The sequence below is a fragment of the Equus przewalskii genome, chromosome 31 (assembly GCF_037783145.1).
Source record: "Equus przewalskii isolate Varuska chromosome 31, EquPr2, whole genome shotgun sequence".
Classification (NCBI taxonomy): Eukaryota; Metazoa; Chordata; class Mammalia; order Perissodactyla; family Equidae; genus Equus; species Equus przewalskii.
Window position 1 is genome coordinate 14,998,936 of NC_091861.1, and position 24,473 is coordinate 15,023,408.

Genomic DNA, 24,473 nt, shown 5'->3' on the forward strand with positions numbered 1-24,473 from the left:
ACATGCATACTGCTCATCAAGCCACGCTGAGGCAGCATCCCAAACAGAAGAACTGGAAGGAGCTACAACCAGGATATACAACTATGTACTGGGGCTTTGGGGAGAAAAAAAAGAAAAACGAAGATTGGCAACAGATGTTAGGTCAGGGCCAATCTTCAAAAAAAAGAACATAACAAAACCCCACTACTTATAAAGATGTTTATTACTAATAGCTACAGGATAACCAATAACCAGAAGATCTCATTTGATTTAAGAAAGATTTGATGTGGATAGTTCTTGGAATAGAGAGTATCTTCCATATGTCCACTCTCCCCAGCCACCTTCAAGCCAAACAACTCTTGAGCTGATCCAACCACTAGACAGGCGGGGCCTGGAGGGTGGTGTGGGCCAGAACAGGACTTTTTTCCCTGCATAATACTTGGCCTGTAGAAATCCATGGACCAGAGAGAGTGGCAATGCTGGGCTGCATGAGTGTTCTTGGAAGAGACACTGGGGAGTTTTTGAACAAGCAGTTTGAGTTCTACCAACCTCAAAAGCTGGGAAAGCACCAGCTTTTGAAGCTGGAGAAATGGGAAACTTTCTTAACAAGAAATTGGCCACTTGCCAGCTGGTGTATCTTTGACTTAGTGCAGTGACTGCTGTTCCTCCAACTATATGGAATTGCTAACTTTTAAGCTACCCCAGCAGCAAGAGCTGAGTCTCAAGGATGAATTCAATCATGACAAGGAAAAGGGGAACATAACTCATTTAAGGGGATCAGTAACCAGAGAGACGAAACATAAGCAGAGTACCCAGAATATGAACTAGAACTTTCCAAGGGAGACAGACGGCAGCTTGAATAGCCACAAAGGAAAAACATATAAATAAAAACATATAAAAAGACTTAATTACAGCATAAAATGCTTTCTGGAAAAAATACTTATCAAATTTTAAAAATTTCAGTAGTTCCAGGAGCTCTAAAGTGCAAATAGTAAGAGTTTCAGAAGAGGAAAAAGGAATAGATGGAGGAGAGGCATGAACTCAGCACATAATAGAAAGACAAGACTTCAGTTGGCATTTTGAAAGTGTTCATGAAGTTCTAGGCAGGCTTAATGATAAAGCACAAATTTAGTGCATGGTAAAATTTCTGAACTCCAGGAGAAGCTTCTAAATATTCTAGACTGAGTAACACAAATTACTTAATAAAAGAAAAAGAAGAAGAATCAGACAAACATCAGACCTCTCGGCTACAGCATTGAAAACTAGAAGATTTTCAGAATAACAGCTATGACTACTGGATGTAAAGACTGTGAGCCCCAAAAACTACTCCCAGCTGAGATAATATTTACCCATCAGAATGAAAGAAAGAAATTCATAGATATGCACTCTATCTGAAGAGAGTACTCACAAAAAAGCTTTCATCAAACAGCAAGTGAATCAGAACAGAGATTTTAAGATAGAAGATAAAGAAATGAGAAAGCAAGTGATGAACAATAAACACTGCAATACCTACAGTTAAATCTAAACAATTAATGATAGACCAACGTGTGATATAAATGCTAAATAATGATGTTAAAGTAGAAATGACATTCCGTAAAGGAAAATCCAATAATTACCCCAAAGAAAAAGTGTTACATTATTGAAGCAAAATAGGAGTTAGTGGGTGTAGGAAAAGTGGGGAATAAAAGCTTCCCAAGTACTGTATTTATGGGAGGTGCTATGTGTACTGTGGACTGGATACATAAAAAGCTTCTGAAAGTTGCATCTTATTGGGATGGACAGAAGCAGTGGAAGAAAAAAATAGAGGGTACATTACTAGCCATCTTGTTTCCATAAAGGAGTACAGACATATGTGTTTGATTATGACTGTCAGGAATGGAAAGATAATCACTAGTAGAATTATAAAAAATGAAAATAATAGAACTTATAAATTAAAAACGGTGGAAAGAGAATGAATGGAGATTTGATAAAACCAGAAAGAGGAAAGATAAAGGAAATAACAAAGTAATCACAGAGAAATAAAATGGTAAGAATAATATCAAAGATACCAGTTGTGACACTAAAGATGCATGGGCTAAATTCTCCTAATGAAAGAACATCACGTTGGACTAAAAAGCAAAACTCAGTTATATCATTTACAAGAAACACATTTTTAAAAAGCAATTTAAAAAATATTGAAAATAATAGGACAGACAATGAAATACCTAGTACATGGAAGAAGAAGGATGAGGAGGAGAAAGCAGAAGTTATGTGAAAGTCAGACAAGGAGAAAAGTAATATTTGAAGAAGGAGGCAGAATAAAGAGGGAGAGTATATAGTAATAAAAGGCAATCTACAAAGAAGATCTGAGTAATAAATCTGTGGTTATCAAACAATAAAGCAGCTAAACATATAAAGCAAAATAGCTAAAGAAATGCAAAAAGTACTAGCTAAAAAATAATCATTGTGGGTAATTTAAATATGCATCTTTTAGAATTAGGTAACTATAGTTGATAAAGAATAACTAAGGACATATATTAAGGAAATGGAAATTACAATTGATCAACTTTATATACTATGAATATAGACCATACATTGCCTTTATATTTCCAGTAAATACTAACAAAAATTGGTCATGTATTTGAGTACAAAGAAAATCTCAAAGAAAATCTTTAAACATGATTTTAAAGGCCATATCCTCTAATTATAGCCCAACACTATTATGAATAAATAATGAAAAGATGATCAAAAGTCTTCCCTTAACCATTTGGAAATTAAGAGACACTCTCCTTGCTTGAAGAAGAATATTTAGAAAGCAATAAAAAGGCGTATTTCACCTAACACAATTGTATGTCTAGGCTTATGGCTTTAACAGTATTTATTATTAAAATCCAAAGACTAGAAATTAATTGACTCACTAGTCATTTTGAGATTTTTTTAAGTTCCTCAAAATAAAACAACAAACAAAAAGAGGAAAATAATAAAGATAAAAACTGTAATAAATGAAATAGAAAATAATAGAATTTCAAAAATGGAAGTCTTTCTTCTTTGGGAAAATAAAAAGAAAGGGAACTTATAAAATAGATAAACACCTTGGAGCCTAATTAAGGAAAAAGAGAAAGAGAAAAAACAATCAAAATTAGAATAAGAAAGAAGTCATAACCGCAGAAACAGGGGAGATTGAATATAAAAGATAACACTAGATTTAAATCCATTGAGAAAAAAAGAAAACAAAAATAAATTGAGTGATTAGACATGTGTGTGGTGATGGATTGTAATTAATTTTTGCGTGGTGAACTTGTAATCTACACAGAAATCGAAATATATAACGATGTACGCCTGAAATTTATATAATGTTATAAACCAGTGTTACTGCAGAAGAAAAAATCAAAAATCAGAAAAAAGGCAGAGTAGGTATTTTTTCAGATGCAAATAAAAAGACATCCTATGTTGTTGGGCGAGACAACTTAAAATTACAAAAATACTAATTATCCCAATATTTATTACAATCTCAACTAAAATTAAAGTAAAAAGCTATATTTTTGAGGAACTCAAAGATGTATTCTAAACTCTAATCAATAATTTATTTTAAAAATTCCAGAAGGAAAAATAAAGGTCCACTAAAAGTTAAGTAGCCGTGGAAAAAAAGAGTGAAGAGGGGAGACTTCGCTTACAGGACATGAAGAGATGCTTAAAAACCATGGCAGTTCATTATGATACAATTCAAGAATGGATGAATAGCCCAATGGAAAGATTAGAACTCTTAGGACCAAACCAACATGAATTTAATTTTTGATAAAAGGCTATCACAAATTCAGAAAGAAAGAACAGACAATTTAGAGATGATGTTGACTCACTCGACAGAGAAAAATAAAATGTATGTCTATTTAACACCAAATACAATGACAGACTCAAGATGGATAAAAGAACTAAATGTGGAAGATAAAACTATAAAGTTAACAGAAGATAAGGTAGGAGAAAATCCTTCTCGCTTAGAGGTAAGCCTATTTTCATTAAAATCAGGAACAAGACAGGGTACTTGCCATTTCTATTCTTGTTTTGAGGTTTCAGCATATACTAAAAGACAAGAAATGAAATAATAAATATAAAGTTTTGAAAAGAGGAAATTACATTCTTTCTCTTTTGCTAATATGGTTCTTTATATCTAGAAAATTTAAGACATTCAAGCGAAATGAAAAAAAAAAACCCTGCCAGAATTAACAAGGTAAGATGACCTGATGCAAGAAACATATCTTTAAAATCAATAATTTTTATTTATCCTAGCAATAATTAGGTAGAAATAAAAAGGAGGAAAAAAGTTTCATTGATTAATTGACAAAAGACTATCAATACTTAAAAATTAATAAGAAAGGTACGGAACTTCTACTAGAAAAACAGATTCACTTTAAGGACATAAAACAGATCTAAACAAATGGGAAGATATACTGTTATCTTGGATAGTGCCATAGACTGAATATTTGTGTATTGTCGTGTACCCCACCCCCGCCAATTCACATGTTGAAACTTAACCCCTAAAGTGATGGTATTTGGAGGTGGGACCTTTGGGAAGTGCTTAGGTCATGAGGATAGAGCCCTCATGAACCATATTAATGCCCCTGTAAATGAGACCCCAGAAAGCCCCCTTGCATCTTCCACCATGTGAGGACACAGAAAAGATGGCCACCTATAAACCAGAAAGCCGGTCCTCACCAGACGCTGCATCTGCCAGCACCTTGATTTTGGACATCTCAGGCTCTAGAACTGTGAAAAATAAATTTCTGTTGTTTGTAACCCACTCAGTTTACGGTATTTTGTTACGGCAACCCAAGCCGACTTAAGACACATAGGAAGACATAAGATAATAAAATATCAACTTTAAAAAACTGATGTGTAAAATTAATGTAGATCTAATTAGAATCCCAATACAAACTTTCTTTGGTTGTTTTTTTAAACCAATAATATTCCAAAAGCAAAATATTTAGGCTAAAATATCCAAGAAAAATAAGAGAGAAGAATGGCAATGGGGCATTTGCCTTACTACAAGTTAAACTATGTTATAAATCCTTTGTAAGCAAAAGCATATGGTTTGGCAAAGGAATAGAAAAATGGACCAGTGGAAAAATAATAATTCATTTTTACAAAGAAAACAATAACAAATTTTCAAGCAAATGTAGGAAGCTGTATAAGTAATGTAGGGTATGTGGACAGAACGGAAACTAAGATAGATACATTTGATTACATACAATTTTATTTAATTTGGTATGGCAAGATATATGATAAAGGAAGTAATACTATTTAACATTTTATTGAGTACTGTACATATACCAGACACTATCCAAATGTTTTTGTGTATATTCCCTTATTTATACCATCCTAGATGTTACCCCCATTTTACTGAGGAGGAGGATCAGGCACAGAAAGATAATATGTCAAGATCACATAGCTTGTATATATTTAGCTGAGATTCAAATGTAAGGAATTGACTTTAGTTTCTACCCATTTAAACACTGATTTTAAATGCTTTATTTTATTATGAGACAAATGATAAATTGTGAAGAAATATCTTCAATACTTTTGACAGATAAATCTACAGTCAACAAAGAGTGATTATAAATTGAGAACAAAAATTCAAACAATATTGTAGAGGAACAGGCAAAGGTTATGAATAGAAAATGTATAGACATTCAAGTCTGATTTGCCAACCACATTTGAAGGTGAATTCACATTCACTTAGGGAAACATAAAAGAAAGTAACAAAGAAATATCATTTCCTCGCTGACTGGAAAAAGTGAAAGAATAATAACACTTATTGTTGGTAGAGTTGTGAGAAAACGCTCACTCATACTGTATTAGTCAAGGCAGTTTAAGCTGCTGTGAAAATACACCCTGACATTTCAGAGATTTAATACAATAGAGGTTTAATTGTCGCTCGTGTAAAGTCCAAAAGGAGGGAGAGGGGTATTCCTGAGGGGAGGCAGATCTCTTCCAGGCAGTGGTTCAGGAAACCCCTTCCCTTTCATTATTTTTATTCTATCATCTTCAGCACAAGACTTCCAAGACACTACTCATCTGCATCAAATCCAAGGGGAGAGAGCAAGGAAGATCAAGCATGGAAAGACTTTCTGTGCTAGATCCGGAAGTGGTATATGTCGCTTCTCACATTCCATTGGCTGGAAATCGGTCACATGGCCACCCCAAGCTGCATGGGAGTTTGGCCAGTGCAGTGCGACTCAGTGTCCAGGAAAAAAAAAAAACTGGTTTGGTGAGAAATAAGCCAGTCTCTGACACACATACATTACCAGTTATGCATTCTTGGAAAATAATTCAAAACCAAAAAAGAGATTGAGTAAAAGAATGTGGACCAGCTAAAAATGAAAATGTCAATCATAATTATAATATGACCTCATTTGTAATACATATGTATATATATACAAAATCACATGCATGAAAGAATGGTTACTAAATGTTTTTAAAATTTTAAAAATTTGTTTTATTTTCCAGCTTTATTGAGATGTAAATGACATGTAACATTCTGTAAGTTTAAGGCGTACGACATGATGATTTGATACATGTATATTGTGAAACAATTACCATAGTATGGCTAGTTAACACCTTCATTACCACACGTAGTACCACTTTTTTGTGGTGAGAACATTTAAGGTCTACTCTCTTAGCAATCTTCAAATATATGATACAGTATGGTTAACGATAGTCACCATATTGTACATTAGATCCCCAAAACTTAGTCATCTTATAACTGGAAGTTTGTGCCCTTTGACCAACTTCTCCCATTTTCCCCATAGCCCAAGACCCTGGCAACTCTGCTCTCTGTTACTGAGTTCTTCTTTTTTAGATTCCCCATATAAGTGATGTCATACAGTATTTGTCTTTCTCTGTCTGACTTAATTCACTTAGCATAATGTCCTCAGTTCCATTCATGTTGTCCCAAATGGCAGTTTCTTTCTTTCTCGTAGCTGAAAAATATTCCATCATATATGTATACATACATCACATGTTCTTTTTTCATTCCTCTATAGACAAACGTTTAGGTTGTTTCCATATCTTGGCAATTTTGAATAATGCTGCAATGAACATGGGAGTGCAGATATCTCTTAGAGATCCTGATTTCACTTCCTTTGGACATATATCCAGAAGTGGGACTCCTGGCTCACATCATAGTTATATTTTTAATTTTTTGAGGAATCTCCATACTGTTTTCCATAGTGGTCACACCAATTTACATTCCGTCTGTTAGTGTTTCCCTTTTCTCCACATCCTCACCAACACTTGTTACCTCTTGTCTATTTGATAATTCCAACAAGTGTGAGGTGATAGCTCACTGTGGTTTCGATTTGCATTTACCTAATGATTATTGATGTAGAGCATCTTTTCAGGTACCTGTTGGCCATGTCTTCTTTGGAAAAATGTCTATTTAGGCCCACTGCCTGTTTTAAAATCAGATTGTTTCTTTGCTATTGAGTTATATGGGTTCATTATATATTTTGAATATTAACCCCTTATCAGATATGTGGTTTGCAAATATTTTCTCCCATTCCATCACTTACCTTTTCATTTTGTTGATTGTTTCCTTTTCTGTGCAGTGGCGTTTTAGTCTGACGTAGTCCCACTTATTTGTTTTTGCTTTTGTTGCTTGTGCTTTTGGGGTCAATCTAAAAGATTGCTGCCAAGACCAAAATCAAGGAGTTTTTTCCCAATGTTTTCTTCCAGGAGTTTTATGGTTTCAGGTTTTATGTTTAAGTCTTTAATTCATTTTGAGTTAATATTCATGTGTGGTTTAAGCTAGGAGTCCAATTTCATTCTTACGCATGTGTTTATCCAGTTTTCCCAACACCATTTATTGAAAAGACTATCCTTTCTTCATTGAGTATTCTTGGCTCTTTCATGAAATATTAGTTGATTGCATACGCAATGGTTTATTTCTAGGCTTTCTATTTTATTTCATTGGTCTGTGTGTCTATATTCATGCTAGTACCATACTGTTTTGATTACTATAGCTTTGCAGTATAGTTTGAAATCAGGAAGTGTGATGTCTCTAGGTTTGTTCCTCTTTCTCAGGATTGCTTTGGCTACCTGGGATCTTGTGTGGTCCCATATGAATTTAGAACTGTTTTTTCTACTTATACTAAAAATGACATTGGAATTTTGGTAGAGATTGCATTAAATCTATAGATGGCTTTGGGTTTTATGGACATTTCACAATATCAATTCTTCTGATCCATGAACATGGCATATCTTTCTATTTATTTATATCTTCTTCAATTTCTTTCATCAGAGTCTTATAGTTTTCAGTGTACCGACCTTTCATCTCTTTGGTTAACTTTATTCCTAAGTATCTCATTGGTTTTGATACTGTTATAAATGGGATTGTTTTCTTTATTACTTTTTCAGATATTTTGCTGTTGGTATATAGAGATTCAGCTGATTTCCGTGTGTTGATTTTGTATCCTGTAACTACTAAATTTGTTTATTAGTTCTAATAGTTTTTTGATGAAGTCTTTAGGATTTTCTACGTATAAGATCATATCAACTGCAAATAGAAACAGTTTTACTTCTTCCTTTCCAATTTGGATGCCTTCTTTTTCTTGTTTAATTACTCTGGCTAGGACTTCCAGTACTGTGTTGAATGGGGTTGGTGAAAGTGGGCACACTTGTCTTGTTCCTGATGTTAGAAGGAAAGATTTCAAACTTTCATTGTTAAGAGTGACATTAGATGTGGTCTTGTCATAGATGGTGTTTTCTTTCAGCACTTTGAATAAATCATCCCACTCTCTCTTGGCATGTAAGGTGTCTGTTGAGAAATCTGCTGATAGCCTTACAGAGAGTCCTTTCTAAGTTACAAGCTTCTTTTTTCTTGCTGCTTTTAAGAGTCTCTCTTTGTCTTTGATTTTTGACAGTTTTATTATAATGTGTCTTGGAGAAGATTTCGTTATGTGGAGTTTGTTTTGGAGATTATGAGTTTCATGAACTTGGATGTCCAAATCTCTCCCCAGATTTGGGAAGTTCTCAGCCATTATTTCTTTAAATAAGCTTTCCTCTCCCTTCTCCCACTGTTCTCCTTCTGAGATTCCAATAATTTGCAGAGTGTTTCTTTTGATGGTATCCCATAGATCACATCGACTTTCTTGACTCTTTTTTGTTCTTTTTTCTGTGTTTTCCTCTAACTGGGCTATTTGAAGGATCCTATCTTCTAATTTACAGATTCTTTATTCTAATTGTTGCATTCTGCTGTTGATGTTCTCTCTTACATTTTTTTTTTCAATTCATTCATTGTATTTTCAAGCTCCAGAATTTCTGTTTTGTACTTTTTGATGATTTCTATCTCTTTGTTAAACTTCTCATTATGTTTGTGTATTATTTTCCTGATTCCTTTGAATTGTCTTTCTGTGTTTTCTTGTAGCTCATTAAGCTTCCTTAAAATAGCTATTTTGAATTCTTTGTAGGGTAAATCACATGTATTTGGAGCTGGTTACTGGAAAGTATTATGATTCTTTGGTAGTACCATGTTTCTTCAGTTTTTCTTGTTCTTTGAAGTCTTGTGTTTCTGTCTTAACATGTGAAGTAGAAAATCTCCTCCAGTCTTTACTGACTGACTTCAGAAAAGAAATACTATCATTTAGCCCTGCTAGGGCTTCTTTTTTCAAATCTTCTATGGATATACCTGCTCCACACTTCCTTCTCCTTCTTAAGGAGAATTCTTAAGCTTGTATGCCCTCTCTTGACCCCACTATGCACTAGTCCAGGTGCTGAAAGCCTCTCTTTTGCTTTCCAAAGGGTAGTACTAAAACTCAAGTTTGTGGCGTTTCCACAGACCACAGGTTTGGGCCAGCTTTCTGCAAGTTCTCACTAGCTATCTGCCAAACCTCACTCTCCTTACCATTGGGAGCATGTACAGGGGGCCGGCCACAGCATGGATATGAGTATGTGAGGCATATGGAGTGTTGGGTGTGCTCATAGGCCAGTTGGGCGAACCCATGGGCGAGACATCCCTAGCATCTTGTGGGAAGGCTTTTTGTTGGAGTCCATGACCTGATAAGTAGGATTCATGTCCCCATAATGCCCTCTGAGAGTCCTAGCTGCTGTTCTCCCAGCAGCTTCCAGCCCCCCTGTAATGCAGCTCAATCCTCAGTACCCTGGATGGGGTGAGAGAGAAACGGGCCACTTTGGCAGCATCCTGCACGGCTGGGCAAGCTGGGTGCTCACTCACACCCTCACACTTTACCCTGCAGAAGAAATCACAGGCCAAAGAGGTTTCTCTTGGCACTGAGCTCTGCTGCCTTGGAAGAGGGGTCACATGGGTAAAGTCAAACTGTTCTTGTTACCCTCTCCAATGCATCCAAACTCATATTTTTGCTCTAATGGTGTTCTGGGTCTTCTCTGGAAACCAGGACTTCCACATCAGCTCTCTCATCTGTGGGTGATTGTCTAAGACAGTATCCTCCAGGGACCCCCAGACCATGGCTGAGAGGGACTGGAGCTGGTTCACAGGCTGCTGCAGGGTCTGCAGCCGGGACTGAGGTCTGTCTGCCTGTCACCCAATGCACAGATGGTCAAGACTCCTCTGGAGTACCTTGAGCACCGTGCTGGATCCCACAGCTCCCACAAAGGCACTTCTGTCCTTAGATGGATGCCAAATGCTGTTGTTGAGGGAAGGATACTGGTGAAGAACATCCTATTCGGCCATCTTGCTTACTTCATTCTGCTCGTTACTAAATGTTAATGGTGATTATCACAGGATGGTAGAATATCAAGTGATTTTTATTTTCTTCTCTTTACCTTTATTGATTGATTTGCTTCTTCTTTTTTAATTTTCACAATGAGCAGGTGTTGTTTATATAACAGAAAAAATGAAACTAGTTTTACTGTGGAGGAAAGAGTCTTTATGATACTGAAATGAAATTTGCTTGCTCCCAACCTTTGTTTTTGGTTCTTGCTGAGAAAATAGTAAGATATTTATACAGTTTATGTCAAATTGCCAATCAACAACAATTATATTCCTGCCACAGATGATTTAATCTTCAATATGATATACTTATTTCTGGATTTTTGTTCTGAACATATATGCCATGAGCTTGGAGCTAGCAACTACCTACTATTTATTCAACATTTACTGTGTCAGATTTTTTTTTTTTTTTTTTTGAGGAAGATTAGCCCTGAGCTAACATCTGCTGCCAATCCTCCTCTTTTTGCTGAGGAAGACTGGCCCTTAGCTGATGTCCGTGCCCAACTTCCTCCCGTTTATATGTCGGACGCCTACCACAGCATGGCTTGCCAAGCATTGCCATGTCCGCATCCGGGATCCGAACCAGAGAACCCCCACCAAGAAGCGGAACGTGCGAACTTAACAGCTGCGCCACTGCGCTGGCCTCTGTGTCAGATCTTTTCAGCACATCCTCTCAACTGTTTCTCGGGTAAGAATAATTGTCTCCATTTTAAGATGAGAAAATTAACACAAGACAAACAGCTAGTAGGTAACAGAGTCAGTCTTCAAATCTAGTCCTGACTCATTTCAGAACTTGTACCATTTATCATTATGCTCTGTCACTAAGTCTGCAAAAATAACTAGACCATACATCCTTGTCCTCACATGCCTGCAGTTTGTCTATTTATCTGCAGAGGAAGCTCATACGTAGACGTCAGCTCATTGAATCCTCATGGCATCTTCATGAGGCAGAAATGTCTATTTTTAGAGATAAAGCAAGTAAAGCCAGAGAGAAGTTAAGCTCTTCCCAACACTGCACAGAATGTAGACAAGAGACAGGCCTTCTGCAGAAAGTGGTTCCTAAACTGAACCTCACCATTTCGTTCTCCCTGGAACTTTTGTGCTTTGAGATTTCTCACTGATTCGTGCTTCAAAGAAGCCTATCCAGGGGTCTGAAACTCCAGAGAACTTCTAGACTTATCTCACACTAAATATGAAGTATTAGGCTGCAAGAGGATCCATGCATTCCTTCCGAATTATCAACACCACATTAGACTTAATAAACCATCTTTTCCCCAAGAACTCAGAGAGTTTTTCTTGTCATTGGAATCAATAGAAACATGATTTTGCCTTTTGTGCAGACAGAAAGAAGAGGTTTAAAACTATTGAGTAGTCTTTTAGTGTAATTCAAATTTCTCTATCCATCCTCAAGCATGTGCTCAAATAGAATCGACCAAACAGGAGATTTGCATGCTGCCAATTGACATACCTCAGGTCACAGATGTCCTACCCGTTTGCATGGTGTGTCCTAGTTTTGTTTTCCTTGAGAGGAAAACAGATATGCTGCGTACTCAGGGAAAAGAAGTAAGAGATTGAAGCTGGTTATAACGTTTCTATTTCTAAAAGACCTCTGCCTAGCCATCAGTTATTGGAGTACAAGCTGCTTTGTGTCCGTGAGGAGGTCCTCCAGCCCACCCTGCCCCCCCATCTCTGGCCCAGATCCCCCTCACATGGTCCGAGGACTGTGTTCATCACCTGGAGTGAAAGCTGACAGGAATGAGCACAGGCAGGGAGCAGCGAGACACGCACACATTGTCATGCATGACTGGCCAGCAGCCATCAACGGCAATTAAACATGGAGAGCAAGGGATCTTTTTGGACAGGTTCAAGTTCCCTGGCACTGCTGTGATTAGATGTTTTGCACTGTCGCCCTGTAGTCAAGATGTGACATATTCCTTTCCTCTTGCTCTTTTCTCATCTCTTTTGTGCCATCCTGGTGCTGCCTGATCACCCAGCACAGACATTTAGATAACTTCATTTCGACAAGCCTTTGGTTAAAGCAGATGCAAGAGGAGCCAAATCAGAGCGGGTCCTAATTCAAGGGAAATCAGGTTTTTTTAATGCTATAATATTTTCCAGATGCATGAATTTTAGCTTAGTAGTTATAACCTGCCAAGGAGGAATTCCTGTCATTATTTCCTTTTCTTTGGGCTAATCTACATCCTGAATTGGATTCTGCAATTTGGTTTCTTTAGAACTCTGCTGTTTTTAAGGGAACTGAAAGAATGCTAAGCTGTGTTGTTTAAGTGTCTTTGGCCACTTAATCCTTACAAACTTTGTGATAGTCAGGTTGCTGTAATTCTTAAAATGGTTGATATGTAAGTAAACAGAATATATAATTATGAAATTGGCCTTGTGGGGAAAAGAAAGGGGTTCATTTTAACAAGGTTAGATACTAGTTTGGAGTACAAGGGATATGGAATTGATAAAGGAAAGAAACCCTGTCTCTCTAAAGATAAATGAAAACAGAAGGAGGAAATTGTCATTTATCTCTGCCCCTAAGATCTGCCTACAATCATGATTAATTTCTCTTAGTATGATCATTCCCATCGTTCCTCCATCAATTGCGTAATTCACCAATATTGAAGGAATGCCTTCTATGTGCGAAAGGTATAGAGTGGAGATACAAAAAGTATAATTCAATGTGACACTCATTAAGCCCCCATATGTGTTAGGAACTGTCCCAGGCATGGGGATACCAAGAGGACTAATGTCAGATGCCAGCTGTCAAGGAGGGGACGCAGATATGTCTACACATAAATGCAAATAAGAGAACCCGAGAGGTGGAATCCAGGAAGCAGGACTGTGAAGTCACAAAATTGTAGCGGCATCTGTATATGGAGCAGATAGAAAACAAATATCTATCAGATGCGACAAAGTGAAATGATTTTATAAGTTGTAACTGAGGGGGACGGGAGATAGTAAAATGTAACTAGCAGGTAGGAGATGATCGATTAAATTAAAAGCACAGTGTCTATTTTTACTCCTTTAAGATGGGTAAAATGTCATTAATGGAGATAAGTGTGCTGTGTATTGTTCTATTATTGGGAACATAAAAAATGCTTGTAATGCTGTTCCTTGCATCAAGGCTGGCCTCTCTTAAGTTTTTAAATATTAAGGTCTCCTTCGAGGGTATTTTAGGAATTTAATCCAGAAGTTTGGGAAAGTACTATTGTACGTGATTTGGCTCCGAGTTAGGAAGAAATGTGTCTACTTCATGACTTAAGGTATTCCCTTTTGCCTCCCCAAAACTTGGGTTGAAAAGTAAGAGCTGTAGATAAATAGGAGGCTTTTCCGGGGGTAGACCCAGGGTGACAGACTTAAGCTGTTTGAAAGTGAGATCACTTACATTTTGATACATGACAGAGACTCTGCTTTCTCGCTGAGGAACAGTCCCTGCAGGTATCCCGGGATGTGGGGCTCATGACTTGCATCCTTAATGTGTGAAAGGAAACAGGAAAGGGACCCAGTCAATCCAAAAGAGAAAAGCGGTAAACGAGAAAGTGCGTAGGCTAACCCTGGCTGGAATTTCAGTTCTCTGCCTTCCTGGCTGTGTGTTTTGGAGCTAGTTTCCTAACTTCTCCAGGCCTTAGCTTCCTGTTCTGTAAAAGGGAAATTATCCCTATTAATAGGGTTACTATGACATCAGAGGTAATGGATTTGAAATGTACCTGACCCTTAGAAGGTGGTCCATAATTATTACCAATAATTATTGTGATTATTATTGGGTGGGTTCTAGCGAATGCAGCCTTGGAACAGTCTTGATGTTTTGTACACAGTTCAATAGGTGATGGTTAGAAAATAAGAGGTAAACCAACAAAATTGGATTCTGGCTCTTTTAATTTTATAAACCCTATCTAAGCTCATAGCCGGCCCTGGTGGTCTAATGACTTAGATGCGGTGCTCTCGCCACTGCGGCCTGGGGTTCATTTCCCAGTTAGGGAACCATGCCACCCATCTGTCAGGTGTCATATTGTGGCAGCTATGTGTTTCTGTGATGCTGAAGGCTGGGCCACCAGGATTTCAAATACCAGTAGAGTCACCCATGGTGGACAGGTTTTAGCAGAGCTTCCAGACAAAGGCAGACTAGGAAGAAGGACCTGGCCCACCCACTTCCAAAAAATTGGCCAGGAAAACTTTATGAATAGCAACAGAGCACTGCCTGTTATAGAGCCAGAAGGGGAGAGGATGTTGCAAAAAGATCAAGCAGGGCTCTGCTCTGCTGTCCACAGGGTCACCGGGAGCTGGAATCAACTCGATGGAGCTAACAACAACCAATTTCAACTTATGCTTGTAGTTTTAGAGTCCAGCCTTCAAGAACTGTCTGCACATTGTTAACATCCTAATTCGCTTCTAAACATTTTTAGTGTCTGCTCCCTTGAAAAGTGTCTTAAGAGGATTTATCTTTAATGCATGGGATCTAAAGAATTAAGCATGTCAGGGCATCAATACTAGAAAAGCCACTTGACATTGATTTTTCCTCTCTGTGAAATGGGGATAAATGGATCATCCACTACTGAAGTGTACCTGAGAAGTAGCAAATAAAGCTGAATGGAAAGCAATGTAGGAGGCTCAGTGTGTGTATTAGTTATCTTTTGCTGTGTAACAAACCATCCCAGAACTTAGTGACTTAAAACAATAATCATTTGTTAGCTCACAATTCCATAGGTTGGCAATTTGGGCTGGGTTCATTTGTGCAGTTCTTTTGATGGTCTCACCTGGGCTCACTCATATGTCTACAGTCAATTGGCAAATAGATTGAGGGCTGAGTGGTCTAAGATGGCCCCACTCATATGTCTAGCAGTTGGAAGGCAGCCGGCCAAGACACCTAGGTTTTCCTTGATATAGCCTTTCCAGAAGGCTAGTTTGTGCTTTTTCATAAGATGGCCTCAGGATTCTAATTGCAGAGAGAGAAGGCAAACTCTAATATCGAAAGCAATTTCTGAGCCTCTGTTTGAAACATATTTGTTAATCTTCCATTGGCCAAAGCAAGTCACATAGCTAAGCCTAGAATCAAGAAATAGAATCTGATGGAGGAATAGACTCCATCTCTTCATGAGAGGAGCTTCAAAATATTGTGGTCATTTTTTTCTATCTACCACAGTGAGGAAATATAAATGAAACAGGAGTCCCAGTTCTACCACTGGGCAGAAAGGCAAGGGTATAAAGGTCTAAATAATTTACAGAGCACCTGATAAGACTAGAATTGATGGAGCTTACTCAAGTAAAACTTCAAAAAGATAAAAGATCTTTTGAGCAGGTCTTCTGCAAGTAGGGGTGGATGGGAGGAGATTCTGCTTAGTACAATAGAGAGAGCCAGATTTGCTACTGCTGTTAAGAAACAAGCCACATGGGGGCTGGCCCCACTGCATAGTGGTTAAGTTCAGCATGCTCTGCTTTGGCAGCCCAGGTTTGTCAGTTGGGATCCTGGGCATGGACCTATACCACTCATCAGCCATGCTGTGGTGGTGACCCACAGACAAAATAGAGGAAGACTGGCACAGATGTGAACTCAGGGCTAATCTTCCTCAAGCAAAAAATGAGGAAGATTGGTGATAGATGTTAGCTTAGGGCAAAGCTTCTTCAGCCTAAAAGGACAAAAAACAAGCAACAATCACATCCTGTTGGTTTGGTGGGCTGGAGTAGAGAGTTCAAGTTGCACAATTATGAAGAAGGTGGACAACCAAGCTGATAAGTGCCAGTGGGAAGAGGATCTTTAATTAACGCTTAATTCTCTAGAAGGCAAAACAGGTTCTACTCCTAGCCTTATGATTCACTGAAAAATAAAAACTTTTACAAATTATTTCACTTCCTTGAAGACTTACCTATCAAATGGAAATTATGGGATAAATAATCTATATTCTATTTGTGCTTTAAAACTTGATTTTACCTTTAATACATTTTCACTCAGTTAATTCATTTAGATCCTGCCTGCTTAGAGCTTACAGAATAATGCAGAAATAGACCATTCATTCCTCCATCACATATTTACTGTGTAATGGACGGTGTGCTAGAACTGGGAAACATCAGTGAACAAGATGAACAAGGTCCAAGTCATAGCTGATGGATGGAGTGGGAGCGGGGGAGAGAGAACTCACAGGGAAGCAATCAGCCAACATGACAGGTACCAATGATGTTAAACGTCACGAGAACAATCAACAGAGTGATGAGATAGAGTAAGTGTGTGTGTGGGGATGAGTGGGTGTGTGTATATCAAAGGCTACTTTATTATCACCAAGGAGGTCCTTTCTGAGGATAAGACACTTAAACTAGATGAGAGGGAGCCTGACATGTAAAGAACAGATATGGAAGAATGTTCCAGACAGAGGGAATAGGAAGTTTAAAAATCCTAAGGCATAAACAGGCAGTGAAAACAGAGAATCGTGGTGGGGAAAGTACAGGGCTCTACAAGAAACTTTGTAAAATCAAAGAAGAGAGCCTCAGTCATGGATAGAGATTCTCCATGAGCCAAGCTCTTAAGCACCAAATAGTCCTATGAACAAAGACTAGCAGAAATCCTAAAAGACACTCAGGGATTTGAGAGACACTAAGAAATTAATTTGTACCTTAATCACAAGCAATACCAATTACGAAAGAAAATGTTGGGAGATTAGTCTACGGAAACCAATGGAAGTGACTAGATGAAGAATTCTTTCATGAATTCAAATATAAAACTGCAAAAAGATTGACCCAGGAAGACTGAGGCCCACAATGCGAAAAGCTCACAAAACTGGAGAGAGTAATAAAGAAAAATCTAACCATATTTGGAGACTGGAGGACAAAGATGAAAGAGACGCATATTTTGGGGATGTTTGGTGTAGTACTTAGCAGGTAGATTATAGAAAGAAAGCCAAGTTCAACTCCAGTTTGGCCTCTATCTCTTATATCAAGTAAAATGATACTCAAAAATTAAGCATGTAGAACAAGAATGTTGAAAAAGACATTGAACTTCAGGATAGGGAACAGTGATGGAGGTCCTGGACAGATGAAGCAGGCATAGGAAAAGAATGAGCTGAAGTATGGGGATATACTTGGGAAGGTTTGACATCAAGTGGCCAGTTATTTGTTGATAATACATCCTTATTTGCATTATCAGCCTGTATTATTATGGTTTCGGTTTTGTCTAAAGATGAAGGGCAAATAAATATATTCTGCTTAACAGAATATTAATGGCACTATGGAATCATTTCTGTTATAATCAATATTTACATTCTCATGGAACTTCTTTCTCAAAAACTGTCTTTTCATTTCTACCCTCATTTATCACAAAACTTAGTCATTTTCTTTCACGACAGACTAAGGTAATTGCTATGAGCTGATAATTCATCACCACCATCGTCATCATCATCTTCAACAACACCTTTATAGGGTGTATTGTGTTCTGGCACACTTTATCTTATATAATCTTTACACCTACTCTGTGAGGCAGGCAGAGCAACTATGATTTTACCCCCGTCTATAAATGAGATAGAGGAGCCTCAGAAAGTATGAGCAATATGTCATGATAACAGAGCTAGGAAGTTGCTCATATATACTCAAAGCCAGATTTTTCATTCCATGTCCAGTGCTTTTTATACTTAACCATCTTGTGCTCATTAACTTAAATACATCTCTCTCCCCTCCCCCCAAAATGTGGAATAAATAATTCACGACTTTTAATTTATGAATGTGCCATTTGTGTACAGAGGATTGTCCAGGTTACACTTGAATTTCAACGTAAACAAGCTAATATCCCTGATTTTTCTCATTTCCATGCTCTTGACATACACGCTGTTCCTCTGATGAAGACATTTCTCAGGTCTGCTTTTGCCTCAGTGATGAAAGGCTCAGTGGGGTCCAACACACTGAGTTATTAGGGTCCTGTGATCCTGTGCTTTGTGACACTGTGTTTGGGAGGATTGCTACAGCCCATCTCTATGAGCCCCTCCAGCTCCCAGGGCTGGAGTTCTCAGGCCTTCGGAAGATAAATATCTTAATAGAACAGGAATGTAAGATCTCTATCATCACTCCAGAGGAACCAATTCCGGAGTAATCCTCTGTGTTTGGCTCATCTCACCAAATCCTTCTCTAAAACACAACACTGTTCTCCTACAACAAGATAATCTGTCGGGAGAAAACTTACAATCAAAGAAGGGAAATGGAGAAGAGTCTGGTATTTCTTGTTAATTTGATAGTTACGTCTTAAACAAACAACTCAGAGGCATTTGAAATGAGTTATTTATTTTGCCTCTGACACCCCTGTCTCAGAACAAAAGCAAATGTACTATTAATTCTAATTTGCAACACTAGTCTGATTTCGATTTCCATCTCAATTTACTTTTATGCTTTGTGGTGGTGTGGGTGTGTGTTTAGGATCCAGAGACGTTACAATAGAAAGATTGGAGTGGATTGAAACAGATGCTTATGAGGTTTTTTGCTCAGTTTTTAAATTTTACCTGTCTTTTGGTAAGTTTCCCCTCAATCTGCATATCACTAATTTGGTGATACCTATTCTTTTGAAAAGTGACCCCTTCTTTTTTTTTTTTCTGAGAACCTCTGAGTATTCCATTAACTGCTAGATTGGCTCCACAATGTCTTTGTAATGGCTTTTTGCCTCCTGGGAGATTTCTCTCTATCTTATATCCTTAATTAATAAGTTCTTTACCAATTGCCACACAATAATAGAGTATTCTTTTAAGCTTAGCAAATGTGTCGGTGCTTGTTAACTCATTCTAGGTCTCTATCCTAGAAAATCTGTGTTGATACCACTGATGGAATTTCCACGCACACAACTGTAGGTACTCTAGTCCTGAGAGAAGGATGGCACAATGGATTCCCCAGCCTTCAGATGAGCTTAGGCAGGTAACCACTTCTGGGTGGGAAAGGCTATGTGGCAAATAACAGCAATAGTTGTAGGAGAACAAAGATTAAGAAAGTCATTTAGATTCTTGAGTGTGCCTGAGGAGAGAAAAAACCAAAAGGTGACGTTACCAGTCCCCTGTCGTAATGCATCTGACTACAACTTCCCAGGGGCCAGTAAGATGAAATTGAAGAGATATCTCCCCATCATCACCTAATTTACTCCTTCACTCATTCATTCTTTCAATCATTTTTCATATTCTTCAGTGGTTATTATATGCCAGGCTTAGACTGACAAAGAGGAATAAGACACAATCCTTACTCATAAGAGGAAAGTCTGTCAGGTGTCTTCCCGGAAGACCAAAAGAACAAGAGATATAGGGAGGGAGGAAATTACCAGTTGAATATTCTTCAGACAGCATAGGGAAGACTACTCCAGCCCATGCCCTAGGGACTTATATGCCATACTCTAATGAAATGTTAACCTGAAACTTTTCAAAGGACTAAGGAGTCCAAAGTAAGAAGCTAAAATGCCACCACAAACTGAAAAGGCGAAGGCATGGGAGTGAGGAAGGGAGACCTTGCAAATCCATTGGGAGTTTGATAAGATTAGAATATTAAATACTAGATTTGAAATACTAGAAAGTAATGGGCCTGAAGGAATAGTTCAGATCTCTCATTCTGTAGATGAGGAAACAGGCAGAGAGAAGTTAAGTACACCGTCTGAGGCGAAATAGCCAATGAGTGGTAATGTGACTCTTGCCTTGCCTTTCTCCATTCACGCTAGTGATGTCCTGCTGACTATTTCTGCACTCAAGTGTCAACCTCACCTCCTGCCTTCACATTCCCTCTGCCCTACTTCAGTCCTTCCTTGCGTGCCATCCAGACAATGCAAATAGCCACCTTCTTGATTCTCTTCTCCCAGTGTTTCCCACTCTATACAGCCCCCACTCAGAATTGGTTCTTTATTAAGAGCTCCCTGTTGCAAAATCTTTGATGGATCCTGTGCCCTACTGACTAAAGGCGAATTGGGTACAGCATTCAAAATCCACCTAGATCTACCTCCAACCTGTCTCTCTAGATTCTTCCTACATTTTCTTATGAATCCTGTGCTCCAATGGCCCAAATCGCACATTTTACAGACCAGTTCTAAGTATTTGCTCCTGCTTTCCCCTCTACTCCCATTCAACTAACATGCATCACATACTATCCGAGGTGTTGGAGACACAAAGTTGACCAAGATAGACAAGGTCTCTGTTCTTTTGGGGATGATCTTCTAGTGTAGAGCCTTTGGCCAGTGTCCGTATAAATTACCATTTTCTTTATGTGCTATGACCCAAAAAATGTTTGGGAAACACTGTTCCAGTAAATGACTTGAATCTCTTTCAGTTCCTTCACTGTCTATCAAAATCATATCCATTCTTAAAGATTCAGATCAAATGCAAACTTCTCTATGAAGCTGTCCTCAATTCCCCCCATTGGTAATTTCCCATCTGTGTGTTCATGTTTAAGTCCTTTGCAAGTTCATTCTGTCAACAAATATTTATTGGCTACCCACTAAAAATGCCTGGCATGGAGCTAGGAGTTAGGGTTACAGCAATGAAGAAGAATAGATGACTCCTTCATTAGACCATAAGCAGGGACTACTGCTTACTCATCTTGGTATCCTTATCCTATTTAAAAGATTTCTGGATTATTTCATTATCTTCTACATTAAATTCACAATATGCTTAAATGCACAATTCGCTTAATGTATTTTATAATAATAATGATAAGAGTAGTAGTCATAACAATAATATTAACAATAACAATGGCAGGGCTGGCCCAGTGGCATAGTGGTTACGTTCATGCACTCTGTTTTGGCAGCCCAGGGTTTGGCAGTTCAGATCCTGGGTGGGTCCTATACACTGCTCATCAGGCCATGCTGTGGCAGTGTCGCACATACAAGGTAGAGGAAGATTGACACAGATGTTAGCTCAGGGCCAATCTTCCTCACACACACACACAAATAATAATAATAATGGCTTTCCATTCAGTTTCATTTAATCATCACAATGATCTAATGAAGTAGTTATTCTCATCATCCCCCCTTTACAAATGAGAAAACTGAAGCACGAAATTGTTAGCTAACTTCCTCAAGGTCACATCAGTGGAAGGTGGCACAAGTATTCGATAAATGCTTGGTGAGTTGACGTGTGTCACCTAATTGATCCCATCTTGAGGGCTAGGTGATATTTAAAATATAATTACTAAGAAATCACTGGCATGTTTTAGTGATTTTTTGAACCCAAATAACCAAAAATGTCTACAACCCCTTTATCCCAAAGTAAAATTGAGATCATAACCCTGGGGAACTGCACAATAAGCCATTCGCCAATTAAACACAAGAAACATGGGATGGATTAGCAACACCCAAGCAGTAGTGGTTTCATTAGAAGGTGAATTAATCACTTGCCAAAAGAGTGATCAAACTGGCTGTCTAACTCTAGAGGGTTATGCAGGCTTGGTACCAAGAAGTCAATAAACAACATCAGTAGTCTAATAATGCACCTACCTGAGGGAGGGGACCAGATCAGAGGATCTCATGAGTCTGTCATTCTCTTTGGTTCTGCTCTGGTCAGTGTTGCGTCACCACCTTCTCTTCATCCTACAGTTCTTCTGTAGAAAATACACATTGCTCATGGGCCCACCCATCTCTGCCTTCTCATTTCAAGGCAAAATCTCTTCAGAAAAATGCTGTGTCAAGAGCAAAATGCCACCAAAACTAAAAATCACAAGAAGACATAGGAAAGGACTAAGTCTGCCGGGGGATTTGGGGAAGGGAGAATGTAATTACCTGAGTTGGAACTTGGCCAGCAGACAAGGATTAATGCAGAAATAGGAAGGTTTCCATCCTGTGAGGAGTTCCAAGCAAGCCTTTGGGACCAGAGGTGGTCAGGCTCTATGCATTACGTTTCACTTGATTTCTGCCATGCCTGGGAACGCAGTGGGCCCTTGCTGAAACATGAGTTCCAAACTGACTTAAAGCACAGCATTGCTTCCTAAAGCATCAGCATTATCAATTGCTCTGGACAGTCTAGGAAGCAAAAGGGATTTAAGTGTTGGCAGGATTATGAAGTGCAGTCCAGCGTGTGAGGAGAGAGGAAGGGAGGACGTGCTATTTCAGGAACACGGACAGGTTGTACTTAGAAACTCCCTAGTGGCTCTCAAATCTTGTTCCTCCCTTCCCTTCCCACGGCCACCAACAATTCAAGTTTTTTCCCTTGTATTTGGCAAGGATTGTGGCAATGAGGACACTAAACTCTCGGGGGAGCTCAAGCTTCCCTGGTGGGTTCTATGTCCTAAGTTGAAGGAGAAACTCTTGACGCTGCTTAGAAATGCAGTGTTAATGGGTGTTGTGGTAAGAACCAAAAAGTTGATGGCTGTCCCTCTGTCAGGAGTCCCTCTGTCAGGAGCTGCCTACTCTCTTGGATAGTTCCATCTCTCTTGTGCTGTCGCAAAGCAGCCTGGGACTTCGTACACAAAAGGCAAGAACAGCTCAGTGATTCAAAACAAGGGGCAGGTCGCAGGGGCTGGAGGGATAGGGGAGCTATTGTTTAATGGGTTCAGAGGTTCAGTGGGGGAGGATGAAAAGGTTCTGGTGGTGGAGAGTGGTGTGGTTGCACAGCAAGGTGATTTTTACCACCTCTAATTATAAACTTAAAAATGGTTACAATGGTAAATTTTATGTTATGTATATTTTACCACAATTTTTAAAAATCTTTCAGCATGGATTTGGATAGATTCAAAGATTTAAATTTCTGGGGTATTGTAATGTTGGCATCTTTCAATAAAGTTACATCACTCTTTAAAACAAACAAAGAAATGGCGTCGGGGGCACATAGACTGGGTGAGCCTCTCAGGTCAATCACCCTCCATATTCATCCTCTCCATGGGAAATGTGCTCAGAGAAAGCCAAGCCTGGAGTCCACCCTCTCGTCTTGCAGAGGAGGAAACTGGGACCAATACATCAACCCGTCAAAATCTCAGCCCATAGTCCTGAAATCTCTCTCTGTGCCCGTGATGCTATTATCCCTTTCCATACTTTGCTCAGGCTGTCACCCAGGCCCTCACCTCCTAAAGCTTTATGTGGCTCGCTCATCCCCTCAAGACTCAACTCAAATATCACCTTCTTCTGTTGGGGTGCATTAGACATCCCTTCTCTGTGCTCACTGTATTTATTGTCTTTAACTCTGAATTAGACAGTGAACTTCCAGAGTGTCAGGACCATCTTTAACTTCTCACTACAAACGCAGTACCTGGCACACAGTAGGTGGTCCGCAATATTTATTGCACTCAACTTCACGTAACACGAATCCCCTAAAGAAACCCCATTCTCCAGTTCCCACAAAGACTCCAGAATGACCAAGCTTAGAAAATGACCCACTCTGTGAAGGAGAACTCAAATTTCTGTGCAAGGAGGTCACTGGAGAAATACGCAGGTGAGAGAACAGGGGCATGGAGTGGAAGCAACATCCAAACTCTAAATATAACTCTAAACCGGAAGCATGCTTCACAGAGTGACAATCCTCCACCACAGCACCAAGGTAACTTGGCTGTTTCATTCACTCTTACCTCCACTTGATGTCACTCTCACTGCCCAGTAGAACTGTGTGTCAAAGGCCTTTGGTCACAGAGCTCTTTGGAAAAACACAGCTCATCCGGGTTTGGGAGGCATTGGGGCTTTCCCAATAACAGAGTTACCTGCCATGCATTGTCCTGCCTGGACTCCCTCCCCCTTACTCCAAGAACAAGATACCCTCGTCCAGTTTCATTTCCAGTTTCTTTATCCTGAAGACAACCCAGAGAGAGATCTAGTACTTGTGATGCTCGGTCCTGAGCCAGGCATGGAAGGGTG

General features: G+C 38.8%; 1 long non-coding RNA gene across 2 annotated transcripts in view; it reads right to left on the reverse strand.

Annotated features, from left to right (window-relative positions):
• LOC139080666 (uncharacterized) overlaps positions 1-22,709 on the reverse strand; it is a 38,085-nt gene extending 15,376 nt beyond the window's left edge. Inside the window, exons 1-3 of one of the 2 annotated variants that reach the window (XR_011535357.1) lie at positions 22,413-22,695; positions 22,131-22,234; positions 14,088-14,173 (exon numbers count right to left, since the gene is read on the reverse strand). This is a non-coding gene — a long non-coding RNA (uncharacterized lncRNA). Of the gene's footprint in view, positions 1-14,087; positions 14,174-22,130; positions 22,235-22,412 lie in introns of those variants that run through there. The other variant, XR_011535356.1, reaches the window with a different exon arrangement.
• Positions 22,710-24,473: the final 1,764 nt, after the last annotated feature.